The following is a 24,062-nucleotide window of genomic DNA, read 5'->3' as shown; positions in this document are numbered from 1 at the left end:
ATAACACCTGAGTCCTCAGGAATGGCAACACATGGGGGGTGTCATGGGCGAAACAGTATACTCTGTTATGTCCATGGTACTGCTCATGTTTATAGGCGACAGTTATCACTTTCCATCAGGTAGACCGTCAGCTTGTTTGCGATTCTAAGTTGAATAAAAAAAAACTACAAAAATTTGCAAAGCGTCGCGTCGTGTAAAATCAAGTCGGTTATTTTAGTTTGTGTCTATGGAAGACCGTATCGATGTTAGACATATTTATTTATATAATAATTATTATTAGTTGTCAATTTCAATTGCTTTTTCCACAATTAAGTTACAGGAGGGTTTAATGTGCCGCAAGTTACTTCGAGATGGTACAGGTGTGTTCCAGGAATGTTGTAGGTTTCCAGGAAGAACCGCATGGACATGGACCTGATATATATATATATATATATATATATATATATATATATATATATATATATATATATATATATATATATATATATATATACTATATTGCTAGCAATTAGACCCCATTACCAACCCCATCCCCCCATCTTTTTGAATTAATATTAGACTCATATATACAAATGTTTATTTGATGCCAAATAATACCATTATAAGAATAAAAACCATACGAACACGTTTTCAAATGAACAAAGCGAAGATATCACTTAACAAAAATCCAAGGTTGTTTATGTGATGTGATAAAAAGTTGACGTGATAAATATCATAATAACAACCAGCCTGTTATTATGTACGTAATTATAGATATACAACCGTACGTACCTACAGTTTGTAACGAAAATATACCTCAACAAGTTTTACTCGTATTGTAACTTAATATATTATTTTTATTCTTCAAAAAAAAAATAACTGAGAATTCAACCACGACAAAATTTTGTAGGTAGTAAGCCTGCCTTTTCTTTTTATACAACTTAGAATGGCAAACAAGCTGACGGCCCACCTGATGGAAAATGGTAACCGTCGCCTATAGACATGAGCTGTACCATGGACATAACAGAGTATACTGTCTCGCCCATGATACCCCCATGGTATGTGTGTGTACTGTTATGTCCATGGTACTGCTCATGTCTAAAGGCGACAGTTATCACTTTCCATCAGTGGGCCGTCATCTTGTTTGCCATTTAAAGTTGTATAAAAAAAATTAACACCTAGACATGCAAGACCCAAATTGGAGGCAATTTAGAAAAAATAATTTCCTAAATAGACCCGACCGAGAGTATAAAAAAAAACATTTCCACCGCTGTACTACGGAGATTGTTAAATTACATTAGTTCTCTGCGCATGTCTAACAGACAGACGATGCGTTATTTCCAACTCTACTGTAACATAATTAAAGTAATGATAATATCAGAGACAACAATGGCAAAACCGACACACCACAAAAAGTGTATTCCGTGTTTTACGTGTATGGTGAATAATGGATTTCAACAATAGGATAACGATTAACTAACGCAGATTAACAAGTACAATGCAATCTGTCCACTCAAGTTGTTTTGTGCAATTTAAAAACCATAGTTCTATATAAAAAAAAATCACGATTTCATGGCGACTGTTAATGTGCTTCCTGGACAAGTAAATTGCTAATAACCATATTGTGGCAGTGAGAAGCCGTCAAATTGTGAATTAGTGTCAGAATTCTAAATTGGTACAGATTTACGTAATTTTGAGAATTACCGAATAATAGCAATGCCTGGTCGCTTGAGCAATGTTTTTTTTTTTATACAACTTAGAATGGCAAACAAGCTGACGGCCCACCTGATGGAAAGTGGTAACTGTCGCCTATAGACATGAACAGTACCATGGACATAACAGAGTATACTGTTTCGCTCATGATACCCCCCATGCGTTGCCATTTCTGACGACTCAGGTGTTATTCCTGTGTACCCAGTAAATTCACGCCATATCCCACCCTTCAAACCGAAACACAGCCATGCAAAAACAACTGTTTCACAGTTGGAACACGAATGGGACAGAGGTACCCAAGCAATCGACTTTTGTACAAAGTCTTCCTCTGGTATGTGGTAATGGTAGACCAACAGTGAGACGATGGACATAAACAGTCCTTACTTAATATAATAAAAGTGAAAATCTGTTTGTTTGTTACCTTTTAGTGTCTTATCGGCTCAACCAATCGTCTTCAGCTGCTGTTTATCCCGGCCAATCAAATATATTCGTGACGTGGACGGTGTTACGGGTAAAAGTTAGTATATTACAAGGATACAAAATTTCAAAGAATGTTTACAATTACTAAATATCTAGTATATAGCAAATGGTCTAGTTAACGTAACAATGTTTGGACCAGTCATGGGACTTTAAGAGCACCTAAGTTCTAACGATAGATAGATACTCTTTATTGTTTCCTCCAAAAGATTACAGGAGTATAGATACAAACAATTACAAGAAATTTTCATACTGAGAAAACAACGGGCGATCTGATCGCTGAAAGTTATCCCTTCCAGGCAACCTTTAGATGGAGAGAAATAGTGATGATTAACTCCAAATTTTTTTTTAACTACGAAATATATTTCTACTCCCTGAAAAGACAATACAGCGATCGGCAAAGAAGACTTCCCTTATTTATATAGGCTTTACTAATATTTTAACTTCAGAGATGCTCGACTAGTTTTAAACAAACAGAGCAATTATCACGGAATGCAGTCGTGAACCACGCTCATGAATAAAGGCCTATGAATATTTCCTATCAAGTTCAAAACTAGTCGAGCATCCCCAAATTTAAAACATGAGTGCAACAGACACAAATAATTACAATACAGTATAACTCACGATAGTTATTATTCAAAAACAATTTCACTTATTTCTGTACTTCTACAATGAAGTCAAACAAATTTGCTCCACAAACAACTGCGTTTAAAAGTGGCATAATTAATAACGTAAAGGTAAAAGTGTAGTAAATTCTTATTTTAAAACGAAAAACAACGATGAACGACGATTTTTTGGTAGACAAATTAGATTTATAATATTTGATTATAGAATGCAAAAACATGTGTCTACATGTAGATGAACTTTGATAAAAATACAATCATTACCAGTAATTACAAATTTAAAAATAAGTTTGTTAAGTTCTGGTACATTAACAGCTCAAGAAGTGGTCTTGAAATTTAGTATACACATAGCATTCAAAGATAAAGAAGGACATAAGCTACTTTTTATTCTGGTCACGCTAAAAAAGTTTTCAGTAAAAATAAATATTAATTAAATAATTTTTTTACTATCTACCACTTTATATAACAAACAGAAATCCAAAATAAAGTACAACAATTTAGTTTGAACTTGAGTACTTTATTAGAATAAATGAAGTAGTCAAGTTCAAATTAAATTGTTAAAATTTAATCGCTTATTAAATTTACCTCCAAATGTTAACCTCTGAATGTCACAAATTCGTCTAAGGTCGCATCCACGGCGAATAATCGTAATCCACGCTAAAAACGTGGGAAGGCACATAAAAGTAATGGTTTTGACTTATTGTAAAGGTCAATTTACTTATATTTTTAATTCTAATTCATTTGTTCAATTATACAAAACGTCAAAGGCATTGCAATAAGGATTTACTTATATACAGAGGTTATAAAGCTGAAATCAATATCTTTAGCAGTATAACAAAAATAAATATCTAAAAAAATCTACGATATAAACAATATAAAGACAGTCGTGAATTAAAAAATCAAAAATGACAGAAAATTGTATTGTTCATATTTGCTAACATAACAGAACATGGTTGTCGCAATATACCCTGTGAGATTTACATCTACGTGATCCTACCTTGAAACCACCATGGTTGATTCTTGCATTCGTTACGGAGAGCTAACTCGCCTGCTTCCATTTTCACTTATCCTTCACTATTACTATGCCAGTATACCGATGCACAAACGGAGTTACCTCTCCATTATCATCCACTAAAAAAAAGAACTGAACGTGCTCTTAGATTAAGAATTTTTTGACAATATTCGTCCTATGATACTGATCTGGTGAGAAAGACTGTACAACAGTCGATTGCTTGGGTACCTCTGTCCATTCGTGTTTCTGTCCTGAAGCAGTTGTGTTTGCCTGGCTGTGTTTCAGTTTGAAGGGTGGGATATGGCGTGAATTAACTGGGTACAGAGGAATAACACCTGAATCCTCAGGAATGGCAACGCATGGGGGGGTATCATGGGCGAAACAATATACTCTGTTATGTCCATGATACTGCTCATGTCTATAGGCGACGGTTACCACTTTCCATCAGGTGGGCCGTCAGCTTGTTTGCCATTCGAAGTTGTATAAAAAAAAATGTTAAAATATTTTGTTAGTAGAACAATCTCTGTGTGTATTATTGAACTTAGACTTCCACCATAGACTTCCAAAAGAACGGACATGAGCCGCCTACATTCATTGACTTCCAGCAATGCATTTGAGGTCGTCACTCCAACAACTCCATAATTCCCATCTATAATCCTCCATAATCTATACATATCATATGAAATTAAACAATATTTCCCAAGAAATGTGCCAGAAATATAGATATATATATTTTTAATTATCATTACAAGCATCATCCTCTTATCTCAGTTTGGTTTGATTAAATGTGATATTACTTTTTCATCCATTCATGACTCTTCATCACTATTTACAATAACCTCATTGTTCACACTTCTACTCATACAAACCTGTATGAAAGATGGCATGAGAATCTGTTTTTAAATCACAGATACTGGGGGGAAAGGGATTGTTAGTAATGGAGACTGAGAATCCCATTGCTAGCAATATACCGAACCAGGTCGACCTCCTCGCGGTTCCACCTGGAAACTATCATGGTTGATTCCTGATGAATTCATCATGATAGGCTAACTGGCCTGTTTTCATTCTCATCTATCACCCTTCACTGGTGCACCGCCAGCGTATCCCGTTAGCGCAGGCGGGGTTACCATGCCATTTTCAGCCATAAAAAAAAAATCACAGATACTTATTTACAACCATCGAAATTCAATAAGCTAAAAAGAAAATAGAAAAACTTGCAAAAAAGTATATGCTCAGATAGTATTAAATTAAAATTATCAAAAAGATTTATTTATGTACTCTGTAATATATAATTATATGACACGTACAAGGCGAACTTAATGTTAAAACGTCTGCCTCATTGTTTCACAGTTACCTCCTAACATTGGCATACTGACAGTTCCCTTGGTGAAACGCTCTTCGAAAGTAAAAACAAAATTCGCGTTCATTTCCAATGAGCCACGATCGCATAAAACTAATATTGACTATTATACAAAACAAATGCGCATCAAAATTCGTTGTGCGTCTTCATCAACCGATTGAATAATTAAACAAACGGATCGCACTAGACCTTGGTCGTTCGTGCTCGCCTCAAAACCGCTTAAAATTAGTTTTTACCACTTTAATGGTAGAGAACGTGATGGTGTCATTATGTAGCCTAGATAAACAGGGGGTTTTTGTTAGTTCTTGCTGTGACACTGGAAAAAAACCTGAATCGTCCTTCTCAAATATTTTAACATGTTATTAAGCGCTAAGTCGACTTTAAGTAATTATGAAGTAAAAATATGTTATAATAGGTATAATTATCATAGATAGATAGATAGATAGATACTCTTAGTAAATAGGGTAATTATCTGTCCATTGCTAGACATAGGCCTCCCCCATTGACTGACATAAGCAACGATCCTGAGCCACCTGCATACACTGACTCCCTGCAGTAAATTTTAGGTCACTCCATCTTATGGGGGGTCGTCATATACTGCGTTATCCCGTACAGGGTCCCCACTCAAGAACCTTTCTTCCCCATCGGTTGTCGGTTCCTCGAGCTATGTGTCCAGCCCATTGCTACTTCAGTTTGCTTCTCCTTCGGGCTATGTCAGTTACTTTAGTTCTTTTGCGGATATTCTCATTTCGGATACTATCACACAAAGAAATTTCCAGCGTTACCTTGCCCATAGCCCGCTGAGTAGAGAATAGGTATAAAAAATACATCTTATTCATAAAATGTTGTAACAGGTAACAATACCAGAGGGACTTTGTACAAAAGTCGATTGCTTGAATACCTCTGTCCCATTCGTGTTTCTACCGTGAAGCAGTTGTGTTTGCATGGCTGTGTTTCGGTTTGAAGGGTGGGATATGACGTGAATTTACAGGGTACAGAGGAATAAGATCTGAGTCCTCAGGAATGGCAACGCATGGGGGGTATCATGGGCGAAATAATATACTCTGTTATGTCCATGGTACTGCTCATGTCTATAGGCGACGGTTAACACTTTCCATCAGGTGGGCCGTATACTTGTTTGCCATTCTAAGTTGTATAAAAAAAAATAGGAATAAAATACTTCAAGAGAGAGAGCAAACTGAAATTTCCTATTTAGATAGATTATTAAGCCAAGTAAGTTATTAGAAATATAAATTTGTAATTTTATGGTATCTACTAAGTATCGATTGTCGATGTATTTGAATGAATGAATGAGTATATTTTAGTTGCATTATACAATATAGGAAATAAGCAAGACAATAAATATAACGATACAATTGTATAAGTACAGTAAGGCGGTCTTATTGCTGAGAGCAATCCTTTCAAGACAACCTTAGGGTAATGGACTGATTGTTGTACAAGTATTTCCAATTTAAGTCTCATTTTTTAAGCAAAGCTATGTTATACTTGTCAATATATTGTCGCGTTTATTAATTATATGCACATAAGATGTATTTTAATCGCTAAACTTTTAATTAACCATTAATAATAGGTTTTTGTTAGCATTACATCAAGAGTTTCACGCCATTAAATATTCAGTAAGAGCGTAAAATTGTATAGAAATCACCACTCTCATTAAAATTGCTGTTTTTCACAAAACAAATCCGCTTGAAACTTCTGTGAGGAAACTGCGCTACGCAATCGGAAATCGTTTCAGCGTTTTTAACTAAACATTTTTTTTTTTTGGTTATAAATATTTTTATAATTTAATACATTTTTTCTTTATATAATTTTATAATTTAACATTGCTTGCTAACTGCTTTAACCTGTGTGTACACATGTCTGGGTCTCAATCTAGTTCATACTATTATCTTTATATAAATGTTTATAATGTTATTGATTGTAACCTGTTGTGTATACCTTTAATAAATAAAAAAAAAATAGATATTTTATAAAAAACAATCCTGTAATGTTGGTGCAATAAAGTGTTAAATAAATAAATAAATAAAATTATTTACTTCTTGATTTACATATACCTATATCGTAATAACATAAAATAACAGATATTAATTGCTGTGCGGTCCCAATATAGAATAGGCCACCCCTTCCTTTCCCGTAGGTGTCGTAAGAGGCACCTTAGGAAACTTGGTAGTCGAAGGATGGACAGCAGCTTCGCTCTTAGAACATCACCTAACTGCGGTTGCCAAACCGCCTGCCAAGCATGCAACTTCTGGCATAACTCTCCTTTAAGAGAAAGCCCTATATTCCGCAGTGGACAGTTAATCACTGCTATGAAGACCTTCGACTATATAGATAGTGTCTCTATAGAAATGCTTCGAGAAAACGGGTCTACATTTTCATACAATTTTGCGTTATAAATAGTTAAAAGTCCTTTATAACTTCTGTATTTATTTTGTCTTATCAATTCTGCATCTTTTTAATGCATAAATACTTTATTTAATAAATTATACATACTGATAGAAAAAACAAGTCAGCTAACTGTCAATTAGCTGACAAAAAATTGACCTATTTTTGAGGTTCCATGCTTTATCTGTATAGTCTAAGCTATAGATGTATGATACCGTATTCTAAATTTAAATATTTTATATAATATTGTATCTGGCTGACTGAATGGCATTTTAAAATGAAATACTTTAAAAAATTTAAATTGATTTTAAAATAAGAACAATGAGATTACAAAACAATATTAAGTTTGTCACTATTTTTTACTAAGTTATTACGTTATGCGAACCAGGATTTTAACTTCACGCCAAACATTTTACAATAACAACAAAAACTCGATGTTCACAATTGTAATAAATTTAATTAACGGAAAAAAAATATATATATATATAAAGAAACGTATTAATGCGCGTCCGGATCGTGACCTGTCAGAAATGATTACAGAATTAGCACATAAGTAAACTATAGTTTAAGCTACCTGTTAAGTTACATACTTAATTAACATCTATTTTTCCAATTTCCTGAACGAGAAGTTCAGAACTGAACGAAGTTATTTTTTCCCTTAAACAAGGAAGTTTATTCGAATAGACAGACTGTTTATTTAATTTGAATTGTTAATTTTATTAAATAAATATTAATAACTAAAAAGATTTTTTGAAACTTAGAATAACAAAAAGTTGATGTTTCAACTTATGAAAAGTGCTGTAGATCCTTTGCTTATACATATGAACCATGGATATTACAGAGTATACTGTTTCGCCCATGATACCCCCTCATGCGTTGCCATTCCTGAGGACTCAGGTGTTATTCCTCTGTACCTTGTAAATTCACTGCCATATCCCACCCTTCAAACCGAAACACAGCAATGCAAACACAACTGCTTCACGGTAGAACCACGAATGGAACAGAGATATCCAAGCAAACGACTTTTGTACAAAGTCTCCCTCTACTAAAAAACTGTAGAACGGCACTTCAAAATTAATACGTAGTGGACAAAGCGTGAAAATAACAAGTCGTTAATCTACAATCTCAAAACCGTAATAATTCATAACCATGTAAATTTTATCCCAACAAAATTACACAAGCACGACAGCACCATACCTGCTTCGTCGCAGACCTTCTATGGTGACCTTCCCATCAGTTGAACTCTCAACCCTAGCTTATGGTACGAGTTGTAAATGGAAGGCGTTTAAATAAATCGCTTCTTAATGGCCGATAATTACCGCCTCATTATTACCTCGTTTTCGTGAGAGACGTGTTCAAGCGTGACAATTCAGTGTTTAACTAGACCTAATGATGATGTTATCTCCTAATACTTGTATTGTTTATAGACAGTCCTCGATTTACGTCGTTTCGATTTACGGCGTTTCAAGTTACGTCGAACAATGTTTTTTTATTTTATTTATTTATTTATTTATTTATTCATAGGAAAACCAGGGCTACACTACAGCAAATAGATACAGTTTGACACTATTTCTCAAGCATACGTCAATTTTTCGATTTCCGACATAGGACAATTTACTTGTCGCGAGGCCAATGTCATTTTTTTTTTTATTTTGAGTCTGTGTGGATCTTAACCCTTGAGTTTTACATGTAAATATATGAAAAATATGTTTCGACTTACGTCGCTTCGATTTACGTCGCGTATTTCGTGAACCTAATGTCGTAAGTACGAGGACTGCCTGTATTTAACTTATTTCATTCTCCATAATTTAAAATTATGTCCTACAAAAAACCAACTTCATTCGTAGTAAAACAAATTATTTTTATTCAAAAACAAACTACTGAACTGATTTGATAAAATGTCCATAATCAGCAATTTTCCTTATTTTTGCTAATAAATCAATTTTATGTATGGAAAATAAAACAAAAGAAAAATTACTAGAATTGAGGAAAATAACTCTTTTATTTAACTCGTGAATTGAAAGTGATATTGAACGCAAAATAAAACAAAACTAAATAGAAAATGAGAGTATATCTTTATTTTATTCGAAATTCTAATAATATTAAATATGTGTAAGTTTGTAAAGGTGTTTGAATATTTAAATGTTTGTATATTTGGTGTTGATCACAGTTGAAATAAAATTAATATAAATTTAATGAATTGTGGCTTTTTAATGAAATTTTGGTATACGGTTAGATTATATCGTAACACATTAAGCTTAGATTAAATAGATAGAGTGTCTCCATAGAAATGCCTCAAGAAAAACGGGTCAACTTTTTCATACAATTTTGCATGAGTGATTCCTTTATAACTTTTATATTTATTTTGTCTTATAATTTCTGCATCTTTTTAATACGTAAACACTCATTTTATTTATTAAATAATACGTCAAAGATACATTTTATGCGTAAGTAATATAGGATATTGATAAAAAAAACGAGTCAGCTAATTTGATAATTAGCTGACACAATGTTGACCAATTTTTGACTCGATCCTCTATCTATATCTATCATCTATAGGATACTTCATGTGTGCGGGAAATAGTAAATAATAAAGTCGTATTTAAATATAAAATCGTTACAGTCCGTTTCTTTGATATCGAAAATCATTTAGTACATCATCAACATATTTTTTATACTGTTACAGTGGCAAACAAGCATACGACCCGTCTGATAGTAAACAGGCTTACCGTAGCCTGTAACAGCAGGGATGTCACGCGCGCGTTGCCAATCTTTAACATAATCGCTTGCATCTTGTAACTTGGGTCACACAACAAGCGCATCCCACTTGCATTGTAGAATCGTGCATTCTCCGCGATCTCGAATAGATAAAAGGACGTGTGTATGTATGCCATTAACTGTTATATCCGAAATCATAGTAAAATATTATTTTTTTATGTATTTTACGTGAGCATAAATCGTCATAATTTCCTACAGACATTATATGGTTTAAACAATGGCATTTTTAAGGATGATAATGGAATGTAACTCTGCGCTATCTGTATACGCAGGCAGGACAGTAGTGGGAGATGATAGGTGAAAATAAAATAATACCAGAGGGAGACTTTGTACAAAAGTCGATCGCTTGGGTACCTCTGTCCCATTCGTGTTTCTACCGTGAAGTAGTTGTGTTTGCATGGCTGTGTTTCGGTTTGAAGGGTGGGATATGGCAGAAAATTTACTGGGTACAGAGGAATAACACCTGAGTCCTCAGGAATGGCAACGCATGGGGGGTATCATGGGCGAAACAGACTACTCTATTATGTCCATGGTACTGCTCATGTTTATAGGCGACGATTACCTCTTTCCATCAGGTGGGCCGTCAGCTTGTTTGCCATTCTAAGTAGTATAAAAAAAAATCAGTTGGCACATCTTGATGAATTCGTCAAGATTTAACTATGATAGTTTTCAAAGGATTCCGTGTGGAGGTCGACCTCACTGCGTATGTTTAGTAATCCACATTATGAACAATCCAAACTTTTACATCTTTTTCATTTTTTTGCAATGGTTGATAATGTAATGGCAGCCCTGCTTGTGCTAACGGTATACACTGGCGGGAAACTAGTGAGTAATGATTAGTGAGGATAAAAATGCAGGTGAGTTAGCCCATGAGGATGAATTTATCTAGAATTAAACATGATGGTTTCCAGGGACGACCGCGAGGAGGTCGACCTGACGGACTGTATGCAAGCATAGCTACTTGAAGGCGTCATTGTAAGATACGTGAGTGGGAAATAAGTGCCCATGCAAACGACTTCTATACAAGATAAATGTAGGCATGTGTAGGAAAAAATATAAATGTACGATTATATATGTTATTTTGATATATATATCTCGTACAAGTACCTAAATAGTATTTAGTAATACCAATATAGTAATGTGAAATAAGTTGGTATAAAAGTCCTTAATGTTTCTTTTCATTTGCTCTAAAATTATCAGACACAGATACAAGGTTTTTTATACAACTTAGAATGGCCAACAAGCTGACGGTCCCCCTAATGGAAAGTGGCAACCGTCGCCTATAGACATGAGCAGTACCATGGACATAACAGAGTATACTGTTTTCGGAAATCATAAATATAATTTGCAAATAAAACAAACTATATTTTTATTAAATATTTTTTACACATTTATAACAATAATTACTCGTTAGTTTATTGGTTACGGATATTTTATTATAGATGTAATTATTTTTAAAGACGGAAGTCCTCAATTTAAATGGTGTTTTTTATTTGTTTGTATATTTAATCGATATCTTTCCAAGTGGTAAACAATTTTTATAATACTCTTTGCTGTCAATAGGACAGGATACTGATCTCATTGTAATGTTATCATGTTTTAAGCTACTGTATTTTAACCTACATCAAAAAAATTCTATTCGGTTGTATTTTTATTAATGTCAGAACTAAGTAGTTTATAAACCTGTTTGGAAAATTCTTTAAATTTATTCTTTATTCTTTTACTGGTTTTTTTTTTGATGGGTGAAAATGGAATGGTAACCCGGCCTGCGCTAACGGGATACGCTGGTGGAGCACCAGTGAAAGGTGATCGATGAGAATGAAAACAGGCCAGTTAGCTTATTATGATGAATTCATCAGAAATTAACCATGTTAGTTTCCAGAGGGAACCGCGAGGAGGTCGACCTGTTTGGGTATATTGCTAGCAATGGGATTCTCAGTCTCCATTACTAACAATTCCTTTCTCCCCTCTTTTACTGGTTTGAAAGGAGTATATCCTTTATTTATATATTTAAATAACTTTATTAACCAAACTAAAATAAAGCACAAAAGGCAGACTTAGTGCTAGTTGCATTCTCTACCAGTCAACCTTTAGGATACACAATGAATTACGAACGCGGTACTTCATTATACGATAAGGATAAGTAAAGAAAATAGCAACTAATAATGTATAATTTACAAGGAGTCAGTGGATGCAGGTGGCTCAGCATCGTTCCTCCCCATAGACTGCCATAAAGGCAGTTTATGGTGGTGACTTATGTCCAACAGTGGACGAATAATACCTGAAATGATGATGATGACGATCAAAATAAATAATACATACATATATATAAAGGAATATGCATATATATGCATATTACTTTATTATGTGTATACAAATAAATTTAACTAAACTTTACAAAAATTGTTGGTTTTATTTTTTAACAAAATAACTTTCAATATACTTATATATACCTTATATTCTCCTCTAATTTAATTACTAAAATGATGATGAATTATATAATTAGATATATAATTATTATATATAATTTATTACACACAATACTTTCTACAATTACGTATTTACAGCGTAGATAACCGGTTAAAAAAATTATATTTTAAAGTTTATCTCGTAAGTAGGTGACCCGAGGCTAAACGGTCATACAAATTGAGCAGTTTATTCATTTTGTAATATTACATAAAGAAACTCTAATCTAATCTTTATTCATTAAATTGCAGTTTAATGAGAAAATTCATTAATTATCAACAGTAAGAACTCCTATTATCGTTTACCAAGTAATCAATCTACGTTATCTACTTATAAAATTTAAAATTTAAATTTAAAATTACTTTTAAAATTTTATTATTATTATTGTTTAAAATATAAATATGGTATAATATAATTGTTGTTATTAATATAATTTAAAATATAAATAAATAACTGCGGTAAGTATAAGAGGATGAGAGATATGATGTAATGAAAGTTTAGACTGCAAGCCCTCCGCTCCAGCCATTCCTCTGGGTTATTATTTTTTTTTAATAGAAAAATCAATAAACAAATCCAAACATGTCCAAAGTTCCCCCTGTGAACCATCTCGATTAACTCTTCATGAATTCATCACGATGAATCAACTGACTTGCCTTCAACCTCACCTATCATCCCTCACTGATGACCTGCCTACGTAAACTGATAGCACAAACATAATCATCATTCTATTATTATCCATAAAAAAAAATTGTCAAGGAAGTTGTCAGACAATTGTTTATTACCGTTTTCAACGCACAATCTAGAATCATGCACAAAGCAAAAGCACGTTGCATAAATAGCCATGCAATAACAATGCAAAACAACTTGATAAAAATACATGTTGTTGTAGTAATTACGTATTTTTTTAAGATAGTTATCGGTTAAATTGAACCAGTACTAACTACGCTAATAACCGAACAATATTCTATTATTCGTGTAAGGTATTAGAGTTAATAAATAATATGTTTTTGCACACTATTGATCAATAATAAAGGATAAATTTCTCGATACAATATGAGTGTCTCCATACAAATGCTTCGAGAAAAGCGAGTCGACTTTTTTATACAATTTTGCGTGTTGAAGAATTATGAGTAATTCCTTTTTAACTTCTATATTTATTTTATCTTATTTATAATATCTTTTGCATCTTTTTATTGCGTGAAAACTCATGTTATTTTTTAACTAAATAAATATAGATACGTCAAGATCCATTGTATGCGTAAATGAACTCAGAAAAAAAAAACGAGTCAGCTAATTTGAAAATTAGCTGACAAAAATTGACCTGTTTTTGGAGATTCTACTGCTCTATTTATATAATTTAAGACCATAATATTCCAAGTAATACACCATTATGGTATGAAGACATCATTCTATCGAATGAGTGAACTGTAAATAACTTTATGTCATACAGTCGCCTACACGCTCCTTTGTACAGCTGCGAGTATAAACAGCGCATCCTACGCAAATTATCACGTATACAAACGTTAACTATATATATATATATATATATATATATATATATTATCTTTATGTATCTTTACAAAGCTATATGAATAGTAATCGAGTTATCACATATCAGCCTTTAACTGTCCACTGCTGAACATAAGCCTCCCCTTTGGGGGGTTTTACTAGTAATTGCCACGCTTGGCAGGCAGGTTAGCAACCGCAGCAGATGTTTTAAGAGAGACGCTGCTGCACATCCCTCACCCTCCCTTAGTTGGCTTTCACGACACTCACGGGATAGGAAGGGGTGGCCAAGTCTATGTCGGTACCACACGGCCACTCGAGTTATCTGCTGTACCTAAAATTTTAAGATTTTTTTATCAATTTCCAAAACTGAATTAGTCTGATATTATTTTTGTATGTGTATTTATTTTAAACTGATTTATTCTGAATTCATAATATTTAAGTGCAAAAAACTGCTTGTTGTAACGTAAAATCTATTATCTGATGGGGATAGAAAGAAAGAAAAAAATATTTATTTAGTGCTTAATTACAAAAATATTTAACGATAAACAAAAATGAAAAAAAAAGCACTAATATAGTGTCAATTAGCGTCATGTTCTTTTAAATTTTCAGTAGCAACAGAGCTGCTAAATCCTTTACTAACAATCCCTTTCCCCCATCAGATATATTTAATAACGCCACGGAATCCCAACAAGACTACTACACAACTGATTTTATAGTTATAGACATGTTAGATACTTCTTTTTATTTGTATATACATATCGTGCATATGAAATGTCCATACAAACACATTATACAAACAGATTCATCATCATATCATATCAGCCAATAACTGCTCGCTGGTGAACATAAGCCTTCCCCATAAGGTAAGTTTTGCCAATACCTGCCACGCTTAGCAAGCGGATTGGCAACCGCAGTTAGGCTTTGGTGATGTTTTACGTAAGACGCTGCTAGATCCTTCGACTATAAAGTTCCCTTAGTTGCCTCTTACGACATCCGCGGGAAAGGAATGTTTGTATTATGCGGGGATCGATCATCGAATCATCAGAAGGCGAGACGATCTGTTACGCTGCTGCACAATCAAGGTACGTTATAAATATTTGTTATTACAAATTAGTCTGACAATAATGTAATTACCTACACTCAACACTGGCAGATTAAGTTGTGTGCGATGTTTGTCGGCCGCGAACATTCATCCGGTTCAAGGTTCGATGCTCGGGTCAATTATAATATTACGTACGTACCAATTATTGGTTGTATAATATAAATAGTACATCACGTTCCATCGAGCCTCATGGTTTTGGATACCATGGCTTCCTTATACGTAATTATTGTTGATTAAACATTCGTAAGGCCTTCATTAAAATACAATTATTATTATTGTTTTTTTTTTATGAAAATCTTCCTTGTTTTGTCGACCAGTTGTTGGTATGCGTATCGCCAGCCAGTTTGGCGAGTTTTTTGAGATTACATACCGAGAGCTACATTTCTAGAATGCCATTTTCTGTACAGTTGTCCCACTTCTTACTACCTATTATTATTAGGTAAAATAAAAAAATAAGAAGTTACAAATTTTAGTAATATAATAAAATCGTAACTAGACTTTATCTATATTTGGGAGTGTTAACGTAATTTACTTATAATGTCAACAATAGGAAAAACACTGGTTAACTTCATTTTTCTATTACTAATGTCTCGTCGATAGGTTTAAAAGCAACAATGTTATGAAAACCAATTTGTTGAAAATATATCCACTTCAGTAAAGACGTGTGTTTTCTTGCACCTGAAAATTGATTTGATTGACAATTATTTTGGTCTAAATTACTGAACAAATTTTGATATTTTTTATGCAACTTAGAATGACAAACAAGCTGACGGCCCACCTGATGAAAAGTGGTAACCGTCGCCTATAGACATGAGCGACCATGGACAAACAGAGTATACTGTTTCGCCATAAAACATACTCCCCATGCATGTTGCCATTTCTGAGGACTCAGGTCTTATTCCTCTGTACCCAGTAAATTCATTGCCATATCCCCACCCGTTAAACTGAAACACAGCCATTATATTGCAAACACAACTGCTTCACGGTAGAAAATATTACATTTATGGAACACAGTATTATGCACAAGCAAACGATTTTGTACAATAATAGTCTTTATTGGTAAATTCTTTATTGAACTAATCTGTAAATATCGTATATCCTTTTAGATAAAAAAAATAATTTTCCAAATTAATTTACAACTGACATTATGAGGTTATGAGGTAACAAACATAAAAATTGGGGGGAAAAGGATTGTTAGTAATAGAGACTGAGAATTCTATTGCTAGCAATATACCCAACCAGGTCCACCTCCTCGCGATTCTCCCTGGAAACTATCATGGTTAATTCCTAACGAATTCATCATGATGGACTAACTGGCCTGTTTTCATTCTCATCTATCACCCTTCACTGGTGCTCCGCCAGCGTATCCCGTTAGCGCAGGCAAGATTACCATACCATTTTCACCCATAAAAAAAACTTAAAAAATTACAACCAAATTAAGAATCTGTTATTTTTGAAGTTGGTTGAAAAAACAAAGTCGAATATCGATGCGGTAAACCAACAGATGATATGAAACGGCATAGAAACGCGAATGGACAATACGAGTACCTATTGCCATAAAACATTCTAAGAACTCCACAATGACATGTTCAAAACAAACACGCGACTCTGAGGAGCGTTGCGTCAATACCATACGAGAATAATTTAAAATGGCATCTCGCGACGAAACTTTAGTTCTAAATCAGAGTTCAAATTATATTGGTGTTTATTTACATTCACGGAAAATTGTTGGGCCTTCGGTATGGTAAGAAAATATTACATTTATGAGAATAAAGTATTATGCGAAGGAGCAACTATGTTAGAATAATAATAATAGTCTTTATTTTACTTCTCACAAGGTATATTGTACAGTGTAGCTTAAAGTATTAATCCTTGTTAGAGTCTGGAGTCTAAACTAGGTTGCAACCTGGGCTACAGATGTCCAGGCTCTCTCCGGAATCTTACATTACTTTACTGAATATGTACATTATTATATCGATACAAATATTGCGAAGTAAGTATTCTTGGTATTTCTATTTTAGAGACGAATGTATGAAGAATATGTTTACCTGTCACATACGAATGTATGAAGAATATGTGTTGTATAAAAAAAAATAAAAAAAGAATTAAAAGAATGAAAATTAAAAGAGATTTAAGTGCAAACGTCCAATTACGGCAAGATTGTTCTTTTTAATACAATAATCTACAATTCTCTTTCAAAGTAATTCACATGCTAAGTATATTATAAATACAGTGAATGACGAATTTTAATTTTATAAATGAAAATTATGAGTCTAAAACAAGTAAGGCAACTTAGAGTAGATGTATGTGAAAGAAATAATAACAATAAGTATCTACGAAATCGATTGATTACTAAGTTAAACGAAACCAATGCTGCAGTTCATATATTTGATATTAATTGTAATAATAATATAATAGATTAATAATCTATATATTTTTTTAAAACACTGTTGTGGCAAACAAGCATACGGCCCACCTGATGCGGTTACCGTAGTTTATAAACACCTGTAATATCAGGGGCATTACGCGCGCTTGCCGACCCTTGAAAAACCTGTTTATCCCTTTGTTAATGTTTTAAGAGGGACGCTGCTGTCTATCCCTCGCCCTCTCTTAGTCTTACGACACCCACGGGAAAGGAAATGGTGGCGTATTCTATGCCGGGACCACACGGCAAACTTAATTATATTATGTGTCAACCGCTGGAAATTTCACAATCAAATTTATACTGGTTATATAGTATTTATACATACACTACATACATACCGATCCATGTATGGAAGAAGTGTTCAACATGGCGACCTTGCGAGCGGCGAGCCAAACCACTTTCATCTAATTGAAGTACCAACAACTTCACTATCTATAAAATGCGGTTTTGATTTAATTTAATCAGAACTGGTACTTATTAATTTACTCAGCGATATGTCGGTATGTGATATGTTACGTTCACCGCAACGGAAACAGTTGACAAATGTCGCAGTTGGAATGTTTTTTTAATGGGTGAAAATGAAATAGACGCCACGTCTGCACTATCGACGTATACTGGCGGGGCGTCAGTGAAGGATGATATGTGAATGTGAAGCCAGTTGGCCCATCGTGACGTATTCAACAACCACGATTATTTCCAGGGAGAAGCTAGATAGATAGTGGCTAGGATTTAATGGGTAATAATGGAATGGTAACCTCGCCTGCGCTATCGGTATAGACCGACGGGGCACCAGTGAGAAATGATAGGTGACAATGAAAGCAGGTCAGTTAGCCCATCGTGAGGAATTCCACTAGAATTTACGACGATGGTTTCCAGGGGGAATCGCGTGGAGATCGACCTGACAGGATGTATTGCCAGCAATAGGTCAGTTAGACCCCATTACTAACAATCCCTTTCCCCCCTTGTGGCTAGGATTAGAGTGCTAGCAAAGAAACAATTAGACCTTACTACTAGCAATACCTCCCTTCATGGGGGGAAAGGGATTGTAAGTAATGAAGAATGGGAATCCTATTGCTAACCATATACCTAACCAGGTCGACCTCCTCGCGGTTCTCTCTGAAAACTATCATGGTTAATTCCAGATGAATTCATCATGATGGGCTAATTGGCCTGTTTTCATCCTCATCTATCACCCTTCACTGGTGTTCCGCTAGCGTATCCCATTAGCGCAGGCAGAGTTACCATACCATTATCACCCATTAAAAAAAATACCTCCCTTCTCTTAATTAATTTAATTAAAAGTTATAGTAAACGCAATCATTGTTTTATGTAAATAGATATTGCATTTCATATTAGGCAAATGTTTTTTTTAACATCAATTTGCTTAGTTTTCATTACTTTTATGTATCTTACAACCTTCGTACATAACTAACATTGGTTCACGAAGTAAACTTAATTATAATTAAGATATCGCCAAGCAATTAGCAACGTCAAATAAATGCTATGTTTGTTGGTAATTCATCAAGTCGAGAATTAAGACGAATTAATTGATTTATTCGGTAAATACGAAATTATATTCATAACCTTGTATAAATGCATACTTACGTTAAGTAAGCCAGTTAAGTGTATGAAATCAAAATCTTTTTACATTCATTTAGATCGAATAAACTGATTATTATTCATTTATTTAAATTGTGAAACAATGGATGGTAAGTCAAGATAAGTCCTCTATGATCAACCCCATATATCGAGGTATACAAATTTGTAATTATTAAAAAAAAATTAGTCGTAGCACACAATAATAATACCAGAGGGAAACTTTGTACAAAAGTCATTTGCTTGGGTACCTCTGTCCCATTCGTGTTTCAACCGTGAAGCAGTTGTGTTTGCATGGCTGTGTTTCGGTTTGAAGGGTGGGATATGGCAGTGAATTTACAGGGTACAGAGAAATAATATCTAAGTCCACAGGAATGGCAACGCATGGGGGGTATCATGGGCGAAACAGTATATACTCTGTTATGTCCATGGTACTGCTCATGTCTATAGGCAACGGTTACCACTTTCCATTAGATGGGCCGTCAGCTTGTTTGCCATTCTAAGTTGTATAAAAAAAAGACAAACTATTTTAAACCACCTATATTGACAGATTTTGTATGGAATGAAAACGGAATGGTGACCTTCGCTTGCACCATCGATGTTTGCTGTCAGGTTACTAATGAGTGGTGGTAGGTAAGAATGAAGTCACGTCGGTTGACCCATCCTCACCAATTCACCAGGAATTTACCACAATATCCTCCAAAAGGGACCACGTGAACGTCAACCTGATAGGGTATATTTTTTTACAACACAGGGAGCAAACGAGCGTGCGGCTCACCTGATAGTAAGTGACTACCGGCGCCTATGATCACACACAACACCAACGGTATTGCAGGTGTGCTGTCGGCCTTTTAAAAAGGAATATGTTCTTTTCTTGAAGGTTATGTTGTCGTATCGGTTCGGAAATACTGCTGCTAGAAATTGATTCCAAAGTAATTGTCCGTGGAAGAAAGTGCTTTGAAAAACGCACGATGGAGGACCGCCACTCGTCCAGATGGTTGGGATGAAATTTTACTTTATGGCGGGTTGTACAATGGTAAAAATCACCAGCAGGTATCAATCCGAACAATTCCTCAGAGCACTCCCCATGATAAATTCAGTAGAAGATGCAGAGAGATGCAACATCTCCACGCAGTTTCAGTGGGTCGAGTCGGACAGTAAGGTGCCGATCGTCAACAATTCGAGCCGCCCGACTTTGTATGCGGTCTAACGGAAGGAGCTGGTACTGTGGCGCTTCTGCCCATTGCAGTTTTCTCACTTTTGCCTTATTAATAACAAAGCTAAAGTAATATAATTTATCAATATTATGATGTAATTGGCCGAGAACAAATCTAAATAAGGACAGGCGCAGGTAACGAAGGTTGTATTCGAGACCATATTATAACTTTAAAAATAGTTATACACATTTTGTTTTCCTTACACGAACCATTAATTAACGGAACCTATATTTGTAATGGCAGTTATAAAGTAGTTATAAAACAATTATACTTTATAACACATGTCTATGTACAAATAAAAAATAACAGAAAAAAATATGTACTAGTTTAAGTTTTTATCCTTTAACTGGTAAGTAACACATGTGCCTCTTAGTAAGTGTTAATTATATTGGCATTTCAATAGGACACTAATGGGTGAAAATGGAATGCACCACCCGCGCTATCGGCATACACCGGCGGGGCACCAGTGAAGGATGATAGGTGAGGATGAAGCAGGTCAATTAGCCCATCGTGACGAATTCAACAAGAATTGTTCATGATGGTTTCCAGGGAGAACCACGTGGAAGTCGACCTAATAGGGCATATTGCTAGCAATGGGGCTGTCAAACTCCATTGCTAACAATCCCTTTCCCTCTGCACTACTGTATTGTACTCAAATCGTCTTTTACGATATCCTAAAGAAAAATATCATATACTTGATAACTAGAGGGAGACTTTGTACAAAAGTCGATTGCTTGGGTACCTCTGTCCTATTCGTGTTTCAACCGTGAAGCAATTGTGTTTGCATGGCTGTGTTTCGGTTTGAAGGGTGGGATATGGCAGTGAATTTACAGGGTACGAAGAAATAACACCTGAGTCCCCAGAAATGGCAATGCATGGGGGTATAATGGGCGAAACAGTATACTCTGTTATGTCTAATGTCTATAGGCAAAAAATCAGGTGGGCCGTCAGCTTGATTTGTATAAAAAAATAGTTATGATATAATTTAAAATTTTGTTTAAACATCAACCTCGAGTAAATTAGAATGGAAAAATAGGAGTCATTAAAATAGATTCACAGACTAATCTTAATCAAATTAGTTAGTACTATTTATGATCGTCATCATTTCAGCCATTACCCGTCCACTGCTGGACATTAACCTCCCCCATAGACTGCCATAAACGGTCCTGAGCCACCTGCATCCATTAATATTTATAAACAAAAAAAAATACATAAATCTCTATGCTTTAAGTCAATTAAAAACTAAATACCAAATGCTCAATCACAGTATAAGTAATAGTGCTATTTTATAGTAACATAATAAAGTTACTTTCTCGAATTAACCTTAATCCCTAATCGGTCATGCATCTCAAATGTATATACGTATAAAAAATATGCTCTCAATAACTGCTAGTTCGAGAGTAGGTACTTTTACTATCAGGCTCTAAGATTATAGTTTGAAATAAAAAACAACAAGAAAGTTTTAGTAACCTCGTTGCTTAGTTCGAGTGTGTACTTGTAACGGATACCATATCGTATTAATACATTACAACTACATATAACACGTATGACTCACGATTTAGCATACATTTTGAAGTCATAATTATGACGTCTTTTCATTCTCATAAAAACATTTCAAACTTTCAACGGTTAGGACAAAATATACTGTGTGGTCCCGGTATAGTCTGGGCCGTCCTTTCCATTGCTATAGATGTCGTAAGAAATTATAAGTACCTAGTTTAAGTATGATATATTTTTTAATAAAATAACAATGGAATAAATGATAGGTGTCAAGGCTAGTTAATCCATCGAGTTACCACATAGTAATGAATACACCTAGAATTCAGCACGATCGTTTCCAGGGAGTATCGCGTCGAGGCATCAGTGAGCGATGATAGGTGACGATGAAAGCAGGTCAGTTAGCGCACCGTGACGAATTCCACTAGAATTGGCCACGATGGTTTCTAAGGGGAACCACGTAGAGGTCAACCTGATAGGGTACATTGTTAGCAATGAAGGTGTTAGACCCCATTACTAACAATCCCTTCTCCCGCAGTATAACATACCAGAGGGAGACTTTGTACAAAAGTCGATTGCTTGGGTACCTCTGTCCCATTGTTTCAACTGAAGCAGTTGTGTTTGCATGGCTGTGTTTCGGTTTGAAGGGTGGGATATGGCGTGAATCCAGAGGAATAACTTCTCAGGAATGGCAACGCATGCAGTATAATATATTAGGTCCACAAAAGATCTAAAATAAATGGCATCGCACCAGGATACGGCGAAATTCGAATAATTACTAATTGCAAAGACATGACGTAACATATAAAACGGACTTGTATCAAGATGTCCGCTACATTATCCAATCTAGCAAGCGTATTAACTCCATAATTGTAACACAATACTGTCTCGGCTGTAAACATCTGAAACGTGACTGGTCCGAGCCACTTTTACTTTCGTTGCGGTGAAAGCGCCGACGCAGGCGCAGGCGCAGGCGACCGGTGCCTTGTTAAGATTGTTCTCAGTTAAATGACCCACTGTTCCTTTGGTTTCAATTACAAGCCCACTTCACGTGTGATTTGGCTCGTTACGAACTAGCTAAACAAATATCTACTTCAATATTGTGTATTTCTTTTATTTATTTGTAAAACTACATATATGTTTATATACATATAATATATGTTTATATACATATTATATACAAATAAGTTTGTACATAAGTCGATTGCTTGGGTACCTCTGTCCCATTCGTGTTTCAATCGTGAAGCAGTTGTGTTTGCATGGCTGTGTTTCGGTTTGAAGGGTGGGATATGGCGTGAATTTACTGGGTACAGAGAAATAACACCTGAGTCCTCAGGAATGGCAACACGTGGGGAGTATCATGGGCGAAACAGTATACTCTGTTATGTCCATGGTACTGCTCATGTCTATGGGCGACGGTTACCACTTTACATCAGGTGGGCCGTCAGCTTGTTTGCCATTCTAAGTTGTATAAAAAAAAAGTATTTTTATTTATCAAATTCCTCTCTATGTAACATACAATAATTTCAAACAAATAATACATAAACCTAGTGTAATATTAACGTATCGTCTAGAAGCGAGTTTGCCTTTAACTCTCCACTGTTGAACGTAAGCCTCCTCCAGGGGGATTTTACTAATAGTTGCCACATAAGATTGAACTATTTTTCTTCTAAAGTAACACCTAAAAATGTACCTTATTCCAGCAAATAAATGATTTCAATTTCAATTTCACCCTTGGATTAGCAACCGCAGTTACATTCAAGAGGGACGCTGCTGCTCATCCCTCCACCATAAGCTTCCTTAGTCGCCTCTTACGACACCCACGGGAAAGATTTTTTTTTTATTTTTTTTTGAACGTTTTTAAATAGTATATTTTAATGATAAAAATTATATCAGAATCTT

The 24,062-nt window shown here is 34.7% G+C and overlaps 1 protein-coding gene across 1 annotated transcript in view; it reads right to left on the bottom strand.

Moving 5' to 3' along the window:
- LOC113513488 (probable serine/threonine-protein kinase dyrk2) overlaps window positions 1-24,062 on the bottom strand; it is a 171,415-nt gene that overhangs the window by 120,542 nt on the left and 26,811 nt on the right. The window lies entirely within an intron of this gene.

This window comes from Galleria mellonella, unplaced genomic scaffold (genome assembly GCF_026898425.1).
Source record: "Galleria mellonella isolate WM207_F2 unplaced genomic scaffold, CSIRO_AGI_GalMel_v1 utg117, whole genome shotgun sequence".
NCBI lineage: Eukaryota > Metazoa > Arthropoda > Insecta > Lepidoptera > Pyralidae > Galleria > Galleria mellonella.
The sequence above is the reverse complement of the archived record's forward strand: the minus strand, read 5'-3'. Positions and strand labels throughout refer to the sequence as shown.